Source organism: Monodon monoceros, unplaced genomic scaffold (genome assembly GCF_005190385.1).
Source record: "Monodon monoceros isolate NGI ecotype Baffin Bay Population unplaced genomic scaffold, NGI_Narwhal_1 Super_Scaffold_9, whole genome shotgun sequence".
In the NCBI taxonomy this organism is placed as follows: domain Eukaryota; kingdom Metazoa; phylum Chordata; class Mammalia; order Artiodactyla; family Monodontidae; genus Monodon; species Monodon monoceros.
This window is the reverse complement of record NW_021703786.1, coordinates 34,633,782-34,654,104: the sequence shown is the minus strand read 5'-3', so window position 1 is coordinate 34,654,104 and position 20,323 is coordinate 34,633,782. Positions and strand designations below refer to the sequence as shown.

The 20,323-nt window shown below is 40.4% G+C and overlaps 1 protein-coding gene and 1 long non-coding RNA gene across 9 annotated transcripts in view; both read left to right on the top strand.

Moving 5' to 3' along the window:
• The window catches only part of LOC114889659, a 66,821-nt gene extending 64,247 nt beyond the window's left edge, over positions 1 to 2,574 (top strand). For both annotated transcript variants that reach the window (XR_003792071.1, XR_003792072.1), the window contains exons 3-4: positions 1,841 to 1,914; positions 2,237 to 2,574. This is a non-coding gene — a long non-coding RNA (uncharacterized LOC114889659). The remainder of the gene's footprint in view (positions 1 to 1,840; positions 1,915 to 2,236) is intronic.
• A 2,279-nt stretch (positions 2,575 to 4,853) lies between these two features.
• The window catches only part of KCNJ16 (potassium voltage-gated channel subfamily J member 16), a 144,244-nt gene continuing 128,774 nt past the window's right edge, over positions 4,854 to 20,323 (top strand). For 5 of the 7 annotated variants that reach the window (XM_029211908.1, XM_029211899.1, XM_029211906.1 and 2 more), the window contains exons 1-3: positions 4,861 to 4,889; positions 7,999 to 8,123; positions 19,452 to 19,623. The gene's annotated coding sequence lies outside the window, so the exon portion shown is untranslated. Of the gene's footprint in view, positions 4,890 to 7,998; positions 8,124 to 19,451; positions 19,624 to 20,323 lie in introns of those variants that run through there. The other 2 variants (XM_029211898.1, XM_029211910.1) reach the window with 2 other exon arrangements.

Here is a 20,323-nt window from a genome sequence, read left to right as displayed (position 1 = left end):
AACGTGTAATGGAGAAGAATCTAAAAAAGAGTCTGTGTATCTCTCTATAACTGAATCACTTTGCTGTACACCTGAAACCAGCACAACATTGTAAATTAACTATATACTTCAATAAAAAATGGTTTAAAAAACTACATATGTGCTATAGAAGCACAAAAAAAGGAACTGTTACGTCCTGGTCTTATAGAGAGGTAAATAGGGGTGGTGAGAAAAAAGTCAACAGTAATTAATGATGTCCTGTTTTTGTTTTTTGCTTTGCTATGTAAGTGTACTATCTCATTAAATAAGAAAGCTTGTGAGGAGGGGGTTATCAAAATACTAAACACGCCAAACTGAAAAAGTAAAAATGAAAAGTATTTTAAAAGGTCAGAGGTTTTTCTAGTTCAATGTTTAGGAAAGAGATATTGAAATCTTAAAATCTAGAATAATGTTCAAGCTAAGAAAATCAGCAAAGCCATTCCCGCCCCCCCTTTTGTGGTTGCCATTTGGACTGAATAAGTTAATGGTCGAAAGTTTGTTTCTGAGATGCCTCCAGTAGGGCACTTGGGCCACCTCCCATGATGGTAGGTCCCTGCTGGGTCTGATGAAGCCAGACTTTCATTAAGCCTCTCACCACCAGTGGCTGGAACCCATCCACTTCATGCGAATAGACAACCACAAGTATTCCGTTCCGTATATCAGTACCAGAAACTAGAAGCATGGAATGCACACAGTATGCTTTGAACCTCATAATTGTTCCTTGTAATAATAATTTTTTACATTTGAACCTATGAGTTATCAAGGAAAAAGAAATACAAAGCCACTCTGGTTGAAGGATAGACTTAAAATAACAGGAATTATGGAGATGGAAAAATACCACTTTTCTTTTTTGGCCCAAGGATTTATGTTTGGGGAAAAAATGATTCAGAGGTGATGGCCTTTCTTGGATATTAACAAACTGTAGAACAGTTTGCATCCCTGACAGTGGATGGTGTGTAAATTCTGATAGGGAGGGAGCTGTGGCAGAGAAAAAAAGAGAGCTAAGCTCAGGCAGCTTGATGTTTATAAAGGGAGAGACTCTGGATTCTTTTTGTAAGGAAAATTTATTATGAAAGTCTCTTCAGCCTTTACTGGAGAGTGAGAACATTTGTTGTGCTTTAAACTGGAATACGAATATTGCTGAAAGTGATATATCCATACAAACAACATGTTTTTCCCAGCCAACTTGTTATACTTAACTCACGCTTATCAGATTCTGAGCCGTATACAAATGAGCTCCAGATGGGAGAAACAGTCAAACATTTAAACATTAGAAATCCCGCAACAAAGAATAAAGAAAAGATAGACTTTTTTTCCCCCAAATTTCCAAAGAGGAGAAATTGAAAGGAAAACGTTGACAGTTGGAGTTTCATGACATTTTAAAAATTTCATACTTAAAAAAAAATATTTTTCATTGAAAGGCAAACTACAGAGTACAAAACAGGGGAAAGAGTTCGTCTCTCTTCTTAATGCCACATGCAAATTTATAACAAAATAATTAACTAATAGATATACTGTCCAATGTTACAGCTAATTTATAAGTGAGCAAATACAAATAATAGATACGCAAATAAAAATGTTTATGCTAGTAATTTAAAAATTATCATTAAATTGAGATTACATTTCACCTATTAAATTATAATAAACCTCAAAACAGAACTTTAAAGGGAGCAAAACATCATGGAACTGATTTTCCTTCATCCCTGATGATGTTTGTAAAATGTTTTGGAAAATGCAACTTGAAATTTCACGTACTTGTTGATTGAATGAGCTGGGTTCAGAGGTGTGAAACTGTGAAATAATTCTATTCTTTCTTCCACAGTAGCCTGTCCAAATTGTGTGTTGGATCTTCCTTCTTTGCCTTTGGACGAAAACCTCTGGTAGACTCATTCTCAGGTGCGCAGAGTCCAGTTTGAGACTAAGAAACGAAACACAGCACCAATCCTTCATTGTATAGCGCCGTTTCAGGCCTCTTCTCTGGACTTCTAACTTGGAACTGGTAACCCTCTAGTGGGAAGGTGGATACTCCGTCGTTTTTCCGCCTTGTTCTTTCATTCCTCCTCCCTTACTGTGTTGCTTCTTGGCTCCCCCTTGGCGATAAGGAGTCCGAGAGGAGGACTCAGGGCTCAAAAATTATCTATCACTTGGTGCAGTGTGTAATCTGGGTCCAGAGTCCAGTGATGGAGACAGGTACTTAAATGCCGTCTTTCTGCCTCAGGGTGTCTATGGATTCTTCGAAGACTACCGCCGACGCTGTGCGCTGACCTGAGCGACGCCCGACGTGTGCCTGTGCAGGACGTCCATCTACTTCCGCTTCTGGTGCTGAGCTCTGCATCACCTTTTACTCCCGCGGGCCCTCAGCCCTTGTAGGAAACCACATGGTGAGATCCTCTCCAGGTGGCGCCTGACTCCCTGCCCTCTGTAGGGTCCACCCTGATCCAGTTTTTTCTCTGTGTTCAGCCATGCGGATTCCTTCCATCCAACCTCTTGCCTTCAAAGTTTTTCAGGCGAGAGCCAGCCTCTTTGTTTTCCAAATTCCTCACATGTCAAGATCAAAGTTTTCTCACTGGACCTGAGGTTGGTTAACAAAGCATAGTGGAGGGGAAGAAAAGCGTGGGGTTTACTGACAGTTGTTCTAAAACATTATTTATCCATCTTCCTAATGCACTCTTAGCTTTTGTTCTATAATGGAAGGTAGGCGATAGGCTAAGTGGGGCTGAACCTGGTTTTGGCAGCCTCCTTTGCAGGTCACATGTAAACGACCAGGCGTCTCTCTCTAGGAGGTAGGGGCATTCGTCACATAACTTCTCAGCTTTGAAATCCCAGCCAAAATTGAAACAATGGAACAAATCCCATTTAGACTTTACACATGTAAAAAAAAATCTTCAAAATTTTCTAAACGTTGTAGACCATGGGGTGGAAAAGACCCCGTGAATTTAAGAGCATAGTATGCATTAAGATCGTTATTGTAGTATTAATTATAAAACTGTAAAATTCCAAAATGGTAATTTGGAAGTAATCCAGAGTCCTATGATAGGAGAATGGCTCAGGAAGTTAGGACATATCTCTATTAAGGGAGACCATGCTACTAAAATAACAGTAACAGACTACGCTGTCATGTGGGAAAATACAGTTCAACATTAAGTGGGAAAAGCAAGATACAAAACTGTCTTCACGCTACGTTTACAGCTCTGTAAGATACTTATTAAGAAGCTTGGGCTAGGAAGTCAAACAGTTAGTTTTCTACTCACTCCTCTGTGACTTGGTGGTTTGATAGCCTTGGGGAAGTTATTTAAAACCTCCAGCTCTTCTCTCTAAAAGAAGGATCATACTTGCTATTGTTGTCATGAGACTTACGTGAGCTGAGGCAGAGAAAGTCTTACTGGGAACTTAGTAATTACTCAAAAAGCTTGGGAAAGACATACAAAAATGAAAAATAGGAATGAGGTTAAAATAGTAATATTTCTTTTACCCTGTTTATAATCTTCCTTTAACAGTGTTATATTACTTCCATAATTAAAAACAGACTCAAAGAAACCGAGTTATCAGGAGGTCAATATCCTGGTGATGCCACAGGCCACAGAGTCGGAGGACGACTCCTAAACGGGAGGCTGCACCAAGCTGAGGCTTCCTCACATTTCATGGACAAATCTGTTTCCCAACAGATTGTGTGAAACAGTCTAAAAAAACACATCCCAGTCATTGGTGTTCTCTAGCCATCTTTGCATCCCCTCGGTATCACTCCCTTAGACTTCAGATGTATGCTACAGTGGCTCACCTTGCTTCTTCCCAGTCCATTTATGTCACATGATACAACCCAAATAAAATATTTCAGAAATAAACCAAGGCTGATATCTTCTGATGGAAGAGGGAAAATTACAGTCTCCTAGAGTAGGTTTAATTCAAACAAGAGAATATATCTTGGCAAACCTTTCAATGACTTTTATTACAGTTTACTGTATGCCCTCATTATCAGAGCTATAATATGCATATACCTTGGGTATTAAAGTAAACCGCTTCTGAAGGTTTGCAAATAAACTCCCTTCCTAATGCATTATCACTCTTTCATTTACTGCTATTTGCACTTGTAAAAACATTACACGCATTATTTCAAACTAAGAAGAGAGCCAACCATAGTGTTTAAAAAGGATGAAAAGGTTGAAAATTTTAAAGGTCTTTGTTGAATGGATTTATGACTAGCACCTTGACCGTTTCCCAGAAATATCTGATTAACCTAAACTAATCTCTCAAGTCTAAGTAAAATTAACTTTTGCATATTTACTTTTTACGTGGCTTTATGCTGTTGCTTCTAGTGAGAACTAGTCAACTTGCTCAATCAAAACTAAAAAAATCTATATTCTCATACTTGAGGGGAAATTTAAATAATTACAACTGCATGTCCCGTTTCATGGTTATACCGGGATAAATGATTAAAAGTAACCCCCCAAATAGAAACATATCCAACAGAACATTTAAGAATTATCTTCCTTTGACCTTTTATTATTTAAAGAAAAAATGGTAAAGTTTGGCTGGGACCTTGTAGTCGATTATTTTTAGAAGGAACTGGGGGACTTCCCTGGTGGCGCAGTGGTTAAGAATCTGCCTGTCAATGCAGGGGACACGGGTTCGAGCCCTGGTCCAGGAAGATCCCACGTGCCGCAGAGCAGCTAAGCCCGTGCACCACAACTACTGAGCCCGCGTGCCTAGAGCCCGTGCTCCGCAACAAGAGAAGCCACCGCAATGACAAGCCCACGCACTGCAACGAAGAGTAGCCCCCGCTCGCCACAACTAGAGAAAACCCCGTGCACGGCAACGAAGACCCAGCGCGGCGAAAAGTTTTTTAAAAGTCATAAAAGGAACGTGGAGTTGAGGTTAGTAGCTCATTGAAATTTGAGTCCAGTGGTATATCAATCAACTTTGGCTAGAAAACAACAATAAGAACTCAGTGGCACACAGTGTCTCACTTATGTGTCTGCCTGGCAGAAGGGGGGCAGGACTTCTCTGGTCTTGGCTGGGATCAGCTGGACTTGGGCTCCAGCCGCAGATTCAGATCAGCTTTGTTGCAGGTTTGTCCTCAGGGACCAGGAACCAGGAGACTAGATGGGGAATGTGCTCATGAAGGGGGAGGGATGATCCCGAAGAGGATGAAGAAAAGCAAACGAAGCTTCTCAAGGCCCAGACTTGGAACTTGCACACTATCCTTTCCATGCCCCCATCATTGTAGGTCACATGTTCATGTGTTGGAGAAATATACTCCTCCCACAGAAAGTGGGGAAGAAGAGACGGACTGTCCCTGACTAACAATCTACTCTAACACGAGCAATACATATATTGTACTTCATGTTCCTATAACGATGCCATAATCACATCAACCTCATTGCTAAATTCTCTCACTTTTTTTCTCTTTAGTGTTTCTCATACCTCTCCAGTGTTCTCCATTCCATGTGTGTAACATACTTTCCTTAAACTATTACAGTGGATTCCCTCCCTGTGTTTCAGGCACCTTACCTGTACCTTCTACAAGACTGTCATTGTTAACTTTTTAACATAAAATTTGGACATATTATTCCTCCCCTTATAATTCAATGAACTCTCCATCTTGACAGGGTGCCCCCCTTAACGTGGAATAAATGACCCTGTCCATCTAATTTCTTCCTTTCTCCTCATCCCTTTCCTGAACCAATTCCCATATTACGTTTTAGACATGCATACTCTTCCTGCGATCTCTCACATGCTCCAGGCCCCTGCACCTGCCCTAGCGTCTATCCTCTCCCCCTGGTCCATGGGTCAGAATCCTCGTCATCCTTCAACTGCAGCACTTGTCTGAAGCTGTACCAGTCAGGCAAGGGTAATGTATAGAGCAGTAACAAATGACAGAGGCTTCTAACCACAAAGCTTGCTTTCTTGTTCAAATATATGTTAATTGCTGGCTGGCTTTGGATCGCTTCCTTCCAGGATTCAGTCTGATAGAGTAGCTCTTATAAAATGAGACATTTCACCATAGGATAAATAAAAATGTAGCATGCGCTGGCTCTTAAAACTTCTGCTTGGGAGTGGCCCATGCCGCTTCCACTCACTTTATTGGCTAAAGCAAGTCACGTGTCCACTTCAGAGCACAGTAGGAGGGAGGCGAAAACCTGTTCTTCCGAGACAGACACCTGAATGTCAGCTAGTAAGTATTTTGAAGAATAAGAAGATACACCACAGAAGCTGTCCTTTTGTCTTCCTGTTAGACTTAAAGATTCCTTCCACAATGTAACAGCAGCAACGATTAATATGTCTACTTTTTATTTAAAGGAATAGGGGTGTATATAATATATACATCTTTATGGATCACCCAGTTCACTGATACACACATTTTCTACTTTCCACTCAGTGGCGTTACTCAGCTTTCTGCCACAATGTAACAAAGATCCCTCTTCTTCCAGTTTGCAATAACGTTTACTTCATTGCCTGCCAGCCTTCACCTGGAGCTTGATGAATGACCACAGGCTTCTATCGACAATTTCTTCCAGGCCCTCAGGCTGTTCCTAACACTTTTCTCAAAGCCCACTGCCTAGTTCCAAAGCCACCCCCAAATTTTGGGTTCGTATTTTGGCAGTGTTCCACTCTTGATACTAATATATGTGTTAGTTATATATTGCTCTGTGATAAATTACTACAAAACGTAGCATCCTAAAAAAACAAACACTCATGATCTCAGTTTCTGGATGATCTAGCCAAGAATGTTTCTAGCCCGGGTGTTGAGAATGCCGCTTGGTTTCTTCTTTCTGCTTTCAGTAAGATGCAAGAAGGGAGAGATAAGCTAAAGAAAAGGCTGTTGATTTGTTTTAATGATTGTTTTGAAGATTCCCAGGGTCTAGCACAGGGTTCAAGGCATAGAGGAAAGAGACTCGAATAAAAATGACTAACTGAATGAATCAATAAAAATTTAACCAAGATAGTAGGACATGGAATGTACTCTGTATGATACTACAGTGGTGGATACACGTCACTACACATTTGTCAAAACTAATAAAATGTACAACGCCAAGAGTGAAGCCCAATGTAAACTATGGACTTCAAGTGATAATGATGTGTCAACATAGGTTCACTAACTGTAACAAATATTCTGCTCTGGCGGGGGCTGGTGACACAGGGAAGCTGTGCCTCTGTGAGGAGAGGGGGTGTGGGAACTTTCTGTGCTTTCCTCTCAATTTTGCTGAGAACCTAGAACTGCTGTAAAAAATCAAGTCTATTATCTTTTTTTTTTTTGCGGTACGCGGGCCTCTCACTGTTGTGGCCTCTCCCGTTGCGGAGCACAGGCTCCGGACGCGCAGGCCCGGCGGCCATGGCTCACGGGCCCAGCCGCTCCACGGCATGTGGGATCCTCCCGGACCGGGGCACGAACCCGCGTCCCCTGCATCGGCAGGCGGACTCTCAACCACTGCGCCACCAGGGAAGCCCCCTATTATCTTTTTTAAAAATACCACTTGGGGGAAAGTCTTTTAGCCAAAATAGTCTCACTTAAGTCAGTATGTACTGAGCGTTCAGTTTTGACTGTTATCCCTGTGGCTCTGTTCCTGACCAAATTTAGGTGACTCTTGGAAGAGTCCACCAAGGACAAGTTTAATAATCAGAGGGACAGAAGTAAGAGGGTAGACAGGGCGACAAGTCCGAAGCCCACACCGAATTTTTTCATTCCAGATCCTCTGATCCTAGATTGAATCTTTGGGTTTGGGTACCAGGTGTGCATGCGTCAGTTCCTGGGACCCTTTTAAATTAGCTTATAATAGCATAGTACCATTTCAGCAGCTCCCTAGGTTGGAGTCAGTTGGTCAGTTGGCCCCTTCATGCCTCAAAAACAGATTGTTTGGGGTCACGGGTGTTTCTGTGACAAATTTGTTCCTTTATCAATGCCTCTGAAGAGCAGTGGGACTCAGCCATTTGGGACATCTGACTACCTGTTGTATTCCTTCCTGCACTGTGGATTTCTGCTAGGGATTGTCAGGTTTCTACTTCTTCTCCCAACCAAGATGTGGGAGAGTGATGCGTCTGCACGAAGAAAAGGACACCGTGGAGACCTGGGCAAGTGGGACCATAGCCTGCAATATGGATTGCCAACGGTAAGTCTAACGTTTTACTTGACTCTGGGAGCACACCCAAGTAAGGGGATTATAATCCTTTAGCTGTGTTTTCAGGTGGCCTGTGTTCCCTGGAAGGTCAAGGTACAGCCTATGAATTTGACCTGATGAAAGTTACTAAAAACAAGGCGTTAGAAAACAGTCAGAGAAAGGGGTGAGCTTAGTAACACCTGGGATGACTGCCTTGAACCCCACAGTTATCTACCTTCCTATGAAACCCCAGGAGTAATGTTCACCCTCAGTAATTGTAGCTAAACTGGAAACTGTACTAGACTGGAAATTATGGTGATTCCCCTGGTTGTAGAGGAAAGAGTCCTTTGGCTTCACCTCCGCCTGATACCCTGCTAGATGTGACAGCAATGACATCGGTTGCATGTATGGGTGGAGGGGAGTGAGAGACAGTGTCAGAGATAGGAAATTCCATTATGCATTCGGAAGAGCATTTCTTCTTGCTTGTTTATTCCCCACAGAGAATCAACGAGAAGCATTTTTTCTCCTTGTAAAATCAATGCCTTTAATTCTCTAAAATATATGGATGAGAAGGGAAATAATTTACTGCTTGGGCGTTGGTTCTTGTCAAGGTGACAGAGTGAGTGTAGATGTGATTGACAAATAACCATACAAAAATACTAGTCTTTTTTAATGACATTAGGCTGACTCGGGACAATTTTGTCATGAAAAGCTAGAGACATTGCATAGCCATTGTGCTCATGCTTTCTGGTGGACCATCTACTTGTATGACCTCAGAATAAGGTCATGAAATGTGCCAGAGTTGGTGGAGAAAAACTTGTGTCTTTGAAATTTAAGAGCATTTGTTATTCCCTCTGGTGGCCTTTCTGAAATTCTGTGAGTAGGACTTACCTAGTTTGATTCTTCAGTACTTGGAAGTACTGAATAGTTTTTCTTGGAAGTGACCAGATGGAAAAAATTAAAAATGTTTTAGAAGAGCTATTGATGCTGGGTGGATTTTTTCTAGAAGCCTTTTTATTTTTATTTAGATTTCGATCAAGAATATTTATGAGATTAATATTAGCTTATCCAATGTGATAAAATGTGTTTTGGTTAGAATTTTAAGCCATGGCTATATGCATTGATGGGCTCGACCTTGTTTTTGATGATCATCTTTACCTCTTGAGCATTTGGAAGACAACAAAATGAAACATTTTCATAAGAAGTTTTGCTTCAAATGGTGTAAGCTATTGTCTTTAAAGATATGAACCTGAGGGAGCAGTGATATTGTCTCCAGAATCTTTTCATAGAGGACATTTAGTCCCATTTATATTGCCCTAATGGATATTTCTTGGTAAAGAACAAGCACCAAATGTATAATGGGGAGCCCTCAAAGAATGACCAGGTTTTTTTTTTTTAACTAGACTTCTTTTCCTAAAAGAGCAATTTTACAGAAAAATAATGAGTAAACCCAAAGAAATTCGTTTTCTTCTTAATATTTTGTAATCCTATGCTGTCAACCCATCCACAATTAGATAAAGTTTAGGTGTTGAAATGCTCAAAATTTTCACAAAAGGGAGAACATTTTGTAATATTTTCATGGTGCAGACACAAATACTGTGGAGTGGACAAAGAAAGAGCAGGCTTCTAACATCCAAGGAGACGGCCAAATAATTGGATGCTCTGTGAGTGCAGGTGGGTGCCTTTGCCAGAACAGTGCATCCAGGAGTTAGTGTGTTCCCCTTACAGTTTTACGAGGCAGAGGTTGCGATGTAGAAAGAAGAGAAAAGACTTTGGAATAAAGCAAACCTGGGTACAAATCATTAACAGCTTCATCTTCCAGAGATTTCTGAATCTCTCCAAACATCTGTTTTCTCATTTCTTAATTTCTGAAAAATTTCTGTTAATAAATTTTTACCAGAAATGAAAGAGATGTTGGGAACCAGAGTATCTGGTGGGGTCACCAGGGTTGTCTTCCACTTGACCTTGGTATCTGTATGGGTTGGGTTTATATTTAATTTGTTAATGTCAGTCACCAGAAGGTACTCATTTGTGGGTCACAGTTTTCTCCATGCACTCATACGTTCAATAACTACTGTTATCCTCCAGGAATCGTACAAAGGACTTGTCAAGGTAAGTGTTAACCTGTTTGAGAGTAGAAACAAAGTATCCCTTTTAATCATAAAACATAGGTAGAGAAAGAAGGGAGGATGTCAAAGAAATAGGCAATTATTTGTGTACTGTGTTTGTTTATTTCATGACATTTCCTTCTAGCAGTTCGCTTGTTTAATGAACGCAGAGAAGACATGATACCAGGCCTCCTCGCTTTGCAGCCCTGCATTCCTCCAGTTTCCAGCCCCTCTTGGCAGTGAAATTTCTTGCCTCGTATTTACAGTTGAATTCTTACTTCAACACTGCCCTTGTGACTGTAGGGGCTGATGATGGAGCATTCATACTGTTTCTCTTGGTACAGAGCCAATCACATAAAAAGTGCAGTGAGATCATTAACATCAAGTACAAATTCACATGTACCACGGATGGGTAGAGTACCAAAAGGAGCCGAGAGAACTGTCAGAAAGAATCAGCCCAGCAGAGGACTGTCCATTTACAAAGCATCGTACGCAGCAGAATTTGGATTCTGATGAAAAGTTCCACCTCCCCAGCTAGAGTCAAGTAGCCCCAGTTTTCAGTTTTTTAATGATAATTTATAGGGATTGGTACGTTCTGTTTATATATTTTTTAATTATCCAAATTTTAATTTTGGAAAAGCAAATCAAATTGCATGAGTTCCTAGAGCTGTTCTCTGTGGCGCCTCAGTGTTCAGTTACCCTGGAGGTGGTGAGGTTAACGCTGACCTTCAGTGCTGGAGACTAGCTCTTCTGGTCTGATCTTCCACATGGATAATCATACCTGGAAGCAGTGAAGCTACAAAGGATACAAATGACCTGTTCCGAGGTTTCAAGAACATCTGGTAGTTTTTAGTTTTTCTTTCCTCATATTTCTCCAGTAATGTATCTTCTTTCAATGCAGAAACACCTTAGAATATAGACTGATGACAGTATGAAAGCTGTTTGGAACTGTAAATGCTGATTTTCCAAGCTGCTTTTTTTTTTAAAAGAAAAATCTACATATATGTGAAAATGCTGAGAGGAAACAATTAAAAGTAATGTCTATTTTATTGCAACTAAAATTTACAGCTTTTCAACACAGCAACTCCAGCAAGACTTGGAGAGACATCGAAAAGACTCATAAAATGCCCTTAAATATCCATTTGAAAGTGAATTTGTTTGTGGCCTTTCAGTTCTGCCAAAGAAGGGAAATTTCCTGAAACGTTTGCCGATTTTTCCTCAGACTCAGGGTATAATGTCCTAGTTACTGAGATCCTCTGGAAATTATTGAGGCAAATGGCAACTTGCTCATTTTCACTCATCCAGGAAATGAAATATACAAGCATATCTTTTATGATGTGGCAATGAAAACACTGGAATGTGTTGACTGATTCCTTAGAAAGGTCAGGTGGGAAGAATGTCCTTTTTTAAGCTGCTGGTATCTGATATGTTCCCCCAGATAAACTCGGTCACAGACCTAAGACATCTTAAGAGTTCATTGGTATGCCTGCCCAATTTATAGGTTCTATCAGGTTTTCTGAACCTTGGCTCTGTTGATATTTGGGGTCAGATAATTCTTTCCTGGGAGAGGGAATGTCCTATATGTTGTGGGGTGTTTAGTAGCATCTTTGGCCCCTACCCACTAGATACCAGTAGCCCCCTCCCTGCTAATTATAGCAACCAAAACTGTTTCCAGACATTGCCAAATTGCCCTTGGTTGAGAACCACTGCTGTAAATCTTAAAAAATAAAAATAAAACAACTTTACTACTTCCAAGACTTAAGATGTTATCTAGGATATTAGATAGATAGATAGAATGAAAGATAAAGATAAGTGTAGATAAATGTATACTATATATATACATACATATATACAGAGTACACACTATTTTACTTTAGTCTTATGTGTATGTATATCTACATAATGAGTATAAACACGTACATATTTAGCCTTATACATCTATCTATATAACAAAAAGTTGTGTCTTTCATGTACAGTTTTCTACACCCTTTGATCTTTTAAAAGAAACAGGATAAGCTTAAAAATGATTTTCTTCTGTGTCTTAAAACTCTTGCAATATGCAGGACATGTGTGTTTTGAAAAGTGATTTTAATGTGTGGGCTGCCCGTTCCTTATTGATAGAAACCATGTCTTGCCTCCTACCCATCACTCTCAGATCTTAGATGGGAAGATTATGCTCCTGGGCTAGCTTCATGAGTGATCACATCGCTGCTTTCAAATATGCTTGTTGGTGGTACAATCTTATGAGCAGCTGTCCCCAAGAGCTACCCGACAAGTGCCCCCTTGGACTAGGTTTTCCATCTTTGCTCTCCCCACGTTTCTTCTTCCCTTCCGTGCTATCGGTGTATTGATACTGATCAATATACTGATAGCATGGTGTATTGCACCATGGTGTATGGTGTAGCTCGCTCAAAGAAGCAGTCAGGAAAGCAGTGTATTGAAAACAAAGCTGTGAATCCGACCAGAAAGGTACTCAAGGCAAGTAAGAAGATGGGGTTGCATTTTTATGATGTGTGGGCAAAAGTCATCCTCGAAAAATCTGGCTCTGAGGCCAACCATTATTCCCTTTGGGGGAAGGTATCATGCAGAAATCTCCTGATTTTAGGAAATCTCACAATGACGTCTGTCGTCCTCGGCGCTTTACTCAGGAACACGGACCAAGTTTCAGTCTGAGAAAGAATGTTGACTTAACGCAGCACCTTTCTCTGGGCCAAGTTGCCTTCTTTGTAATCTCTCAAGTGGTATATTTAATTTACATTTGCAATAAAAAATATGTGAAGATAGAATTCAGCCCTCAGATTAATTATTTGGGTTTTCTAAATTCGGGAGAGTTGACTTACTGAAGCAGATGTTTCTGAATGTTATCTCTTTACTGAAATCTCCACAAATTGAAATTCCTTTTAGACTTGCATGATTCAGGAGTCTGATAACCTGAAAATAACCATCCGATAAAGTTACTACACCTTACCGCCATGTCTCTGATCACATATTTTCAAGAAAGCATTGAAATTTGTACCAAAGTGCTTATGTAGGTGGTCTCTTAAAAGCTAGGCTCCATCATGGCAAGTGAGAAAAATAACTCTGTCATAGACCTAAGACTGTTTCTTGACGTCAACCTAAACGGAGTTCTGTGCTCTTTACAAGCCCCTGAATATTGGACAGCTTTGAAATGTGCACATGTAAATTCCCTGTGAACCTCTAATTGAACAAAATTGAATGCCCATCATTGTAACTTGGAGCTAATTTCATTCGTCAATAACTATACTGTCTGCAAAGGGAAGACAAATGTTAGAAGAGCACTAACAAGGCCAAGTATGTTGAAATGTGTGGGTTGTTAACCACAAAATTCACAGTAGGAGAGACTGTGTGTAGGTAAGAAATGCTATTTCTTTTTGGAAATCTAGGGTGCATGCTTATATTTCCCTTCTTTTCTTCTTTCACTGGTACCATATAGACTGTATACATGGACACCAACATCCATTGGCCACTTCCTGGGTGATAAGCTAGAAACGAAGCAGCAAACCTTTGTCTCATTTACACTCACAGCTGACCTGAGAGACTAGAGGGACTTTGGTGGTTACTATCGCTGTCTTTTTACCCTGGATTCTAGGGCATAAGAATCCAAGTGCTTAAATGTCTCCTTCATAATCATCAACGTATGAGGTGATTGTGGCCAGTTCTTTTGAAAATATGAGGAAAAGACAGAGCTTCTTACCTACGGTTTATCTCTTGAAACTTGAAAAAAACCACCAGGCACACTAGGACTCCCCCATTGAATAGGTCCCATGCAGTCTGCCAGCACTGGCTAAACCAAATTCATTCCCTCAAGAGTCAACAAATATGATACTGCTTGTATGTGGAATTTGTTTTTAACATCTTTATTGGGGTATAATTGCTTTACAATGGCGTGTTAGTTTCTGCTTTATAACAAAGTGAATCAGCTGTACATATACATATGTTCCCATATCTCTTCCCTCTTGCGTCTCCCTCCCTCCCACCCTCCCTATCCCACCCCTCCAGGCGGTCACAAAGCACCCAGCTGATCTCCCTGTGCTATGCGGCTGCTTCCCACTAGCTATCTACCTTACGTTTGGTAGTGTATGTATGTCCATGCCTCTCTCTCGCTTTGTCACAGCTCACCCTTCCCCCTCCCCATATCCTCAAGTCCGTTCTCTAGTAGGTCTGTGTCTTTATTCCTGTCTTACCCCTAGGTTCTTCATGACATTTTTTTTTCTTAAATTCCATATATATGTGTTAGCATTGTATGTGGAATTTTAAAAAATGGTGCAAATGGACCTATTTGCAAAGGAGAAATAGAGTCACAGATGTAGAAAACAAACTTATGGTTACCAAAGGGAGAAAGGTTGGGGGAGGGATAAACTGGGAGATTGGGATTGACATATACACACTACTGTATATAAGATAGATAACTAATAAGAACCTACCCTATAGCACAGGGAACTCTATTCAATACTGTGTAATGACCTATATGGGAATAGAATCTAAAAAAGAGTGGATATACGTATATGTGTAAGTGATTCACTTTTCTGTACACCTGAAACTAACACAACATTGTAGATCAACTCTACTCCAATAAAAATTAATTTAAAAAAACAGCCAACAAATATTTTTAGTCATTTGCTATGTGCTGGGAAGTGTCCTGAGAACCAAAAATATAGCAGCAAACCATAGAAACAGTTCTCTGCCCTCAGGGAGCTTCTATTCTAGTGTCAGGTAAGGGGAGAGAGGCTGTGAGAAGATAAACCAGTAAATAGAAAAATATGACTTAGAGAGTGATAGGTTCTATAAAGAAAATTAAAGAGAAATGGGATGGAAAGTTGTGGCCAGGGTGCAGAGGAGACTTTAGATTGGGTTATTAGGACATGACTCTCTGAGGAGGTCACATCTGAGTTGAGACAGAAAAGACAAGAATCATCCACACATGTGGACTTAGGGGAAGACCGTTCCCGACGAAGGGAATTGCAGTAACGGCCTTAAGACCGACATGAGCTCGGTGTCCTTTATGTGTAGAAGGGAGCCTGTATACCTAGATTCTAGAGAGTGAGATTAGGTACTGCTATGGATGGAGTTATGTACTTCCGTCCCACTCCCCAACTAAAAAAAAAATGCCATGCATTGAAGCCCTAACCCTCGATGTGACTGTATTTGGAGATAGTGCTTTTCAAGAGGAAATTAAAGTTAACTGAGGTCATAAGGCTGGGTCCGTAATCTGATAGGACTGTCTTCTAAGAAGAGAAATGACACCAGAGATCTCTCTCTCTCCATGTGGACACAGAAGAGGTTCCATGAGGACACAGTGAGAACGTAGCAGTCTGCACGGCAGGAAGAAACCCAACCTGCTGACACTTTGATCTTCGACTTCTAGCCTCCAAAACTGTGAGAAAATAAATTTCTGTTGCTTTAAGCCGCCCAGTCCATGGTATTGTGTTAGGGGAGCTCTAACAGACGAATCCAGGAGCCTAACCTAGGGACTAGTTGAAAATGAGGCCAGCGTCCTGTTTATGAAAATATGTTGCACTGTGGTTCAGAAGTTTTGATTTATTCTACGTGTAATGGAATGTTATTCAAAAGGGGAGTCGATGTGGTCTAATTTATACTTTAAAGATGTCAGTCTGGCTGTGATGTGAATAAACAATCATTTGGTTTGGGGAGCGTAGCAAGAGAGAGACCAGCTGGCAACAAATGTTAGCAGCTTAGACTAGGCTGGTCACGGTAGAGATTATGAAAGGGACAGATTTCAAGATGTATTCTGAAGGTAGAATCAACAGAATTATGTAGTATACTGAATACAGTGTGCGATGGTATGAAAGAACTCCTCAGACGATTTTGGCTTAGTCAAATGAGAATAGGATGGTTTTACTAAGATGGTTATTTTCTCATCTGGGGAGGAATAGGCTATCAGAATGGAGTAGACAGGGATTAAGAGTTCTATTCTAGTTGTAGTAGAGATATCAAAGGGGAAAGTTGTATACAGTGGGCACTCTGTATCCATGGGTACTGCACCTGTGCATTCAACCAACTGCAGATCAGAACTATTTTTTCAAAAAAATTCCAGAATGTTCCAAAAAGCAAAACTTGAATTTGCCACATTCCAGCAACCATTTATATAGCTTTTACTTCGCATTAGGTATTCTAAGTTATCTAGACACGATTTGAAGTATACGGGAAGAGGTGCGTAAGTTGTATGTAAATACTACTCCATTTTACATAATGAACTTGAGCATCATGGATTTTGGTATCTGTGGAGGCTTCTGGAGCCAATCCTCCACCAATACTGAAGGGCAATTGTTTATAAGTTTGGAGCTCAGTAGAGCAATCTTGAGTTGGAGATATAAATTTGGGATTTATTGGCAGGTGAAAGGTATTTTAAAAGGAACAAAAATTAAATTTCCTAAGAGCAGAATGTAGGTAGAAAGGAATCAAGGCTCTGTGACCCAGATCCAGGTCAGTCCCATATTTAGAGATCTCTCAAACAATTAAAGAAGAGTTAGCACAATTCTTTACAACCTCTTTCAGAAAATACAAGATGAAGAAGTACTTTCCAACTCATTGAATGAGGGCAAAACTACCTTGATATCACAACTAGACAAAGACGTTACAAAAGAGAAAAGCTATAGACAATATCTCATATAAACTTAGCTGTAAAATTTCTAAACAAAGTATTAGCAACTTGAATCCAGCAAAATATATGTTAAAGAGTATGCACTATGGCCCAGAGGGCTTTATTCCAGTTACACAATGCTAGTTAAATATTTGAAAATCAATCAATGCAACCTACCATATCAACAGCTAAAGAAGAAAAATCGCCTGATCGTATCAATTCATAGAGATAAAACACATGGCAAAATTTAACACTTATGTACATTATGTACAAATTTATTTATTATGTATATTATGTATGTTATGTATATTATGTAAAAATACTTACGATATTTATATATTTTTAAAAGTATATGTAAGGGGGTTTCCCTGGTGGCGCAGTGGTTGAGAGTCTGCCTGCCGATGCAGGGGACGCGGGTTCGTGCCCCGGTCCGGGAAGATCCCACATGCCGCAGAGCGGCTGGGCCCGTGAGCCATGGCCGCTGAGCCTGCACGTCCGGAGCCTGTGCTCCGCAACAGGAGAGGCCACAGCAGTGAAAGGCCCGCGTACCGCAAGAAAAAAAAATAAAGTATATGTAAGGGGACATGACAACTAAATGCAATATGGTATCCTGGATAAGATCTTGGAACAGAACAAGAACGTTACTAATAAAAAAAAAAAAGGAGCCTGCTGAAATCTGAATAAAGTCTGGAGTCTAGTCAATGGTGATGTTCCAATGTTGGTTTCTTAGTTTTGACCAATGTACCACAGAAATGTAAGGTGATAGCATTAGGAGAAACATACCGGGTGAAGGGTGTATGGGAACTCTCTGTACTGTCTTTGCAACTTTTTGGTAAGTCTAAAATTATTTCAGAATAAAAAGTATATTTAACAAACAATATTTTACAACTTAGGCAAAAAAATATCAAGTTCGCAAGAGTAAATAGAATAATGTGTAAGAGCAAAATTTTAAACGTGATTGAAAGATAATAAAGAAGATCTGCATGAATGGAAAGGTATAAGAAGTGCATTCATTAGAAGAAGCAGTATGATACAGATGGCAACTTTCCCCAGATTTCAACAGAAATAGCAATAATGTCCTGGGAGTGACAATTTGTTGGTCTCTGAGTGATAAAATTAAAAACAAAAAGAAGGCTAGGGAATTTAAATGTAAATGATTAATTGCAGAATACTTTTAACGAAAGATTTAATGTACTGGTCACCGTAATTATTAATTGTCATCACTTCAGTTATTTACTCATTTCATGAGCAAACATGCACTGAATGCTTTATGACCCACGTGCTTTGTAGAGCCACTCTTTAAGAAGGAACACAGTTGTCTACCAAATTGCTCCTCCACCCTGACAGCAATCCTCAGTACTATTTTGAAGGTAAATGTAGTGAGATCAATACACGTAAACCTAAGTTCCAAAGCAAATTTATGACCAGAATAAACAGGTACTTTTTCAGCTCTTCACATCTTTGGTTCTGTGTAGGTAGAACTTGAACATGTTTGGTGTGGAGCTAATCAAACAAGACTGAGGGCAAGTCAAGCGGATGGAACAACTAACTAACTGCAAAAGGCAACCAGAGAAAACTATTCAGTGATCAGTCCTGAAATAATAGTGCTTTTAAATGACTCCCCATGTTCCAGATGGTGGGCTGGGGCCTTGCAGACAATCCATTCAACCCTTTCCATTGCCTCAAGAAGCCATGATCATTTATGACTCTGGTACAGACTAGGAAGTAGACTTACAGAGGTTCCTTAATACATGGACACCGGTAGAGCTAGTATGTGGTGGAGTTAGGATTAGAACCCAAGTCTGGACTGTCCAACTCTTGCTTTATCCTTCTGAACTGACACTGTGATAAGAGGCTTCTCTGTAGGACAAGCAGTAAGTCTCAAATATCTTGGCAGCCAATGAGCCTGTTTGTTTAGGTAAAGGTGAAAATAGAATCATTCTCGTTTTCTCTTGATAATAGATCCTTGAGTCATGGAAACTCTGAATATAAATGCTTTGGAATTCAGTTGAACTGTGTTTTCTTCTTTTAAAAAAGGGGGGCGGGGATTGAATTTCAAGCCAAGCGATTTCTGGAAAGAGTCACGCATGCAAGGCAGCGCTAGTACTCTGGAGGTCCCGCCATATTGGGACAGGTCCTAATTGGCGGAAAGAAAGGGAAAGATTCATAATGAATATAATAACAGGGCGAGATGGAACAAAAAGGACTCCTTTCTCTTTTCCTTCTAATCAAGGGCCCTGATAAAAGACACACAGACACATAGCAAGAGCCTTCCAAGGTTGAATCACATTTATTTCCAAACCTGCTGTCATTTAAAATGTAGGTTCAGAAAAATAAGCAACCAACAATCAAACAAAATCCTCTCATCTTGGGCCAAATTCTGAGCTGAACTAAAACAGGATATTTTCTAGAAGCCTATTAAATGTTTGGCCAACATGAAACAATCCTTTATTTGTTATAAAATGATTCTTAAGCTCCCACAGCTTCAATGATACTGACAGGTTTAAGTAAAGAGACCAGCATGGGGGAGAGCGTCCATGACAGCTCTTCAAATTGAATCATGGGAAATGCAGGGTGGGACCACTTTAATCATCATTTACATTATTACAGGTGCCCACTCTGATGACTCGTTGCGCTACTGCCTTTGATCTCCACTATAGAAAACGCTCTGCTCCATCTCAGAAGGGACTGCCGTGTGCCCCATTAGCTGGCCTTTGGATCAAACGAGCAACAGACCTCACAGCTAGAATTCCACCGTTGGCCATTCACAAAGAGATAAATTGTAAGTCCTTTCCATCACTTCCAAATATTTCTTTCAACAGAGAACAATTTAAAAAAAAAAATCTATTAGCTAATTTTGCCATCTGCTCTGGTTACTAGTAAGGTTTAGAGTTTGGGCCTTGATCATAAAGTAAGTGTTCTGCCAAAGCCCTTCCCCACCACCCCCGCCCCAAGCTATTGAAGGAATAAAAAATTAAGCCTGGGTAGACCTTGTAAAAAGTGTTTTTAACGTTGGCTTTATGTCTTTGCTGCTGGTGGTAATAATACTCCTGTCTGCAATTCAAAGCCCGCTTTTAGCTTAAGGATGCTGCTACTGAGCCATGGTCAGTAGGAGGAGGTCTTTTAATCCCTTTTCCGTGAGGTTTCTTTCTACTAGCGTATGTATTACGAGCCTGGGGGCCAGTAACGTATGCGTTTTTGAGGTAAAGGAAAGGTGTTTTGCCATCATAGGAGACAGAATAAATACAGCTGGCCCGTGGAAGGGTAGAAAGTGTGGCTCATTTGCCACTATGTTTTAATTATCTAAGACTAAATTAAGGAAGGCAACTGTGGTAGAGTGGAATAACCTGGGATTTGTAGTCAAGGTCCTGAGACCAAAGCCACAGTGTGTCATCTACTAGTTGGTTATCCTTGGGTAAGTCCATTCAGGCCTCGCAGGTTCAGCGTCCTGTCTCTTATCTGAGACTAATCGCAACAGCTTA